A 4162-nucleotide genomic window follows, 5' to 3' on the forward strand; every position below is an offset into this window, starting at 1 on the left:
CTTCTCCAATGCTTGAAAATGAAAAGTGAAAGTGAAGTCACTCAGTCGCGTCCGACCCTCAGGGACCCCATGGATTGCAGCCTTCCAGGCTCCTCCATCCATGGGATTTTCCAGGCAAGAGTACTGGAGTCGGGTGCCATTGTGCTTAGGTGGTGCCCAAAACAGGAAACAAATAAGCCTCCTGCCCTCTGAGCACTCAGCTCAATTTCTAGATGTGTGACTAAGGAGCACACAGGTGCTGTGTTAGAGGTGGGGGAGAAAATGCTAAAGTGCAGGGTTATTTGAGGGGCACGTGGGGATGTGCTGACATACATTTTCAATTCATAGAATATTTTATCCACACATTTTTTGATACACGTCTCATTTAACTATCAGAACCCAAAAGACAGATATTAGCCCCATTCTACAGAGGGAGATGGCAACAGAAAGTCAGGCTTGGCCCACTGAACAGGGCTGGAACCCAAGTGTCAGACTCCAGGCCCAGGGCCCTCTGCCCTGCAAAACAGCCTCAGTAAGTGAGCAGTTCTGTTTTTTGTCACCTTTGCCTCACACAGTCAAAGGTACATCCTTTCATTTCGCTCGCCTGGGCCCCCTGTGACAGGAAGACCCTGGAGGAGCCCTGATGGCCAGGTGACCACGCAGCTTGGCAGCTGTCTGCTGCAGTTCCACGTGTAGTGCCACCGTCTTGTGAGTCAGGCAGAGCCAGGTTCAAGGATGGCCTCCTTGCTCGGACCCCAGAGCTGGAACCCCTCTTCAGAGATGTCCTCTCTCAGACACTGGAATCTTCCTCTGTCACCCCAGGGCAGCTCCTTTGTGACTAGAGGTTGGTTTGGTGACAGGCAATCAGGCCCAAGGAATGCTCATTGTCTAGGACATGAAAGGATCTTCTCAGTTCCCACAAGACATTCTTCCTGCCGTGGCTTCAGCTTGTTGACCACACAGCGTTCAGTTATTGCAGATGAGGCTATAGCCACACAAAGCTTTGGCTTTATTGAAACCATGGATCTAGATGGGCCTAGACTTCCTCAGTCAGCCACTACTTTTTTTAATAACAATTTTTATAGTCTACATATAATTTTTTAAGTTTGGAAAAAAATATTAAAGCCAAATATACAGAGGTCAAAAAGAAAGAGACAGAGAAAACAACTTGTTTTATATAGATATAAAGGTGCTTGTGAACAGTTGATCTCTGAAAAGGTACACAAGAAGCTAGACATAGCCGTTGCCTTTAAGAAGGACATATGTACTTTCTTCAAAAGTGGCATATTGCCCATAATATTTTGTAAGCTGCGTTTTAGTAACACTTCCTCGTGTTACTAAATATTCTTCCTTGATTCTGTGTCTGCTGTATATGGTATTAGAGGATGTGCTACAATTAACCAACCCCTATTGCTGCATCTTAAGTACTATTTTAATGGGATAAGTCTGCAGTGCACAACGCTGCACGCGCTTCTGATCTAGGATAAATTCCTTCCAGCACATTTGCAGGACAAAAATGGGCATGCACATGGATCTTAAATTCTTGCCTTTTTGTTACATGGTCCCCTCGGCAAGTTCATCTCACCAAGGAGTGTGCACTCTACTTGTTTTCTTAAAGAGTTCTGTTTCTAGGTCCTTGAAGATCATCTCTGTCTGCAGCAGCCTTGACTTCTCGCAACTCTCTCCTGCTTTCTCCTGACAAGTGGATTCTGATTTGGCCCACTGAAATAAGCCTGGGGGAGGCTTTGTAATGCTTAAATTTTCAGTCTCAAACAGCATTTTAAACACTATGAGATGAATGTACGACACACTGGTCAAGGGTATACAACCTTTTTGGTGGTAGCTGAGCAACATCAGCATTGAAAGTGCAAACTCTCTGACCTCAACACCTGTGCACAAGCTAAAACTTTTAACAGTGGTTTAAAAGCACAACCAACCCAAGAGACTCCAGAGACTGGCTTCACTAAGGTATGGTAAATCCACACCACGTCGTCCTATGCAGTCATTAAAGATGACCACATGGGAACTTCCCTGGTGGTCCTGTGGTTTGACTCTGCACTTCCACTGCAGGGGCACGGGTTCAGTCCCTGGTAGGGGAACTAAGATCCCACATGCCAAGGTGCAGCCAACCAAAGAAAAAAGGATACAATTTGTTTGGTTCAGAGATCCTGTTAAGAATCTGGTCAGTGCCGAGTATTTTCATCTCACGAAAATACATGTGTGCAACAGGGCTATCTCTGTGGTCCAGCTGTGGTGATCACAGGTTAAGTTTCTTCTTGGCTGCACTGGGTCTTCATTGCTGCGCACAGGCTTTCTCTAGTAGCAGTGCACAGGCTTCTCACTGTGGTGGCTTCTCTTGTGGAGCAAGGCCCCAGTGCTCGTGGACTCAGTGGTTGTGGCACAGGGACGTAGCCGCCCCATGGCACGTAGGATCTTCCCAGATCAGGGATTTAACCGGTGTCTGCTGCACTGCAAGGTGGACTCTTAACCACTGGACCACTGGAGAAACCCCAGGTTAAAGCTACTTGATACAGATCTTGACCGATACAGAGCAATCACACTATCTAGATTTCTGAGCATTATAAGAAACAGAACATCCCCTTGATAGTCAGTCCCTCTGCCTGGAGTGTTCACATAGCTGGTTTCGGAGTGGGGATCTCAATCAAACCTTACCTCCCAAGGGCCTTCTCAGATAACCTTATCAGTGTAGACACTGCCCTTCTCCCTTCTCATAGTCTTCACACCCTTTGGTTTTCCTCAATAACACCTTTGAGGTGATATATTTGTTACTGATTTATGGGGTCTGCCTATCTTAGCAGTGGGCTCATGAGAGCAGAGATTAGGTTGGACTTGTTCACTGTTTCATCCACAAGTTACATCCAACCTGCCTTTCTGTGAGCCAAGGATGGTCTTTACAGGTGAACATTTGTAATCAACTGAGGACAGCAAAGACTGACTTGCAATCTTCAAAAACAGCACTGCATTCTTCTCATTAGACCTATATTTTAAAAACTGTACTCAATTGTTATATTTTAAATTCCACCAACAAGTACTCTGGATGTTTTTATCTTTGGTTATATAAGCACCTACATAAAAGCCTCGTTTTTGGCTCTTGGCCATCAGAGCCTATAAAATACTTGCTATCTGGCCCTTTATAGAAAGCTTGCCGGCTTCTGGTCTAAGGCAATATTTCGCGTACAGGAGACAAACCATAAGCGTCAGATGGGAGAAATTACGAAACAACAAAAAAGAAACGTATCTAAACACACAGACATCCATTTCCATAAAATAAAATACCGTATAGCCAACCAAGTATTAATGTGAACAAAGCTATCTCAGCGTCAGATTACCGGGCAAGTCCACAGTTTACATGTCTAATGCATACTGCAGCTTGTTACCTTTCCCCACAATTGGCATACATTAACATCATCGTTTTGGAAGCACTGTAACTGCATCTTTCAGGATGGCGCCGTGGCCTCTGGACGCGCGGTGTAGAGGGCCCAGCACCCGCAGGTCTTGGGCGCTCGCTCGATCACCGCTGCTTAAACGACTGCACAAAAGCCACGGGAGCCCCAGAGGGGCGCACTCGGAGGCTAGCGGAGGTAGGGGTTTCCCTCGCCTTAATATCTTATCAAACCGCTGGATCGAGAAGAAGAAACCGAATTGAAGATCTCTTGAACCTCAAAAAGCCAGTTCCATCCCTGCGAAGCCCGTAGCTTCCCGGTTCGGCTTCTACCTCCGGGCGGGCCCGGGGAGATGTGACAGGCGCCGCGTCCAGGAGCCTCCCGGACGTACCTCACCTCGTATTTTCTTCACCGTGGCCCCGCGAGGAGAAAAGAGGCCCTGACATGGGCAGGAATTCCCCAGGTTCCCTACTCCCGCAGAGAACTCAGCCAGTCAAGCCTTAGGACTGCAACGCGGACAAGCACGCCCGCGGCTAACGGTCGTCTGCGCCGTTCCAGCCGTTGCCCGGCGTCGCGCATCATGAGCCCACTCTGGACATGCGCGGAAAAGCCATCGCACGTACGCATCGCTAGCCCCTCCCGCGCGCTCAGCCACGCGAGGCTTCTTCCCGCCCACCCCGTGCCCCCACTTCCGGGGTTTCCTGGCGACGGCCGTAAGTGGCGGGCGGAAGCAGCGCGCGAGGCCAGCCGTAAAAGGCTCCCTCGCGCCACTTCCGGCC

Source organism: Bos grunniens, chromosome 7 (assembly GCF_055505025.1).
Source record: "Bos grunniens cultivar Pamir isolate PY7600 chromosome 7, Bosgru_T2T1.0, whole genome shotgun sequence".
In the NCBI taxonomy this organism is placed as follows: domain Eukaryota; kingdom Metazoa; phylum Chordata; class Mammalia; order Artiodactyla; family Bovidae; genus Bos; species Bos grunniens.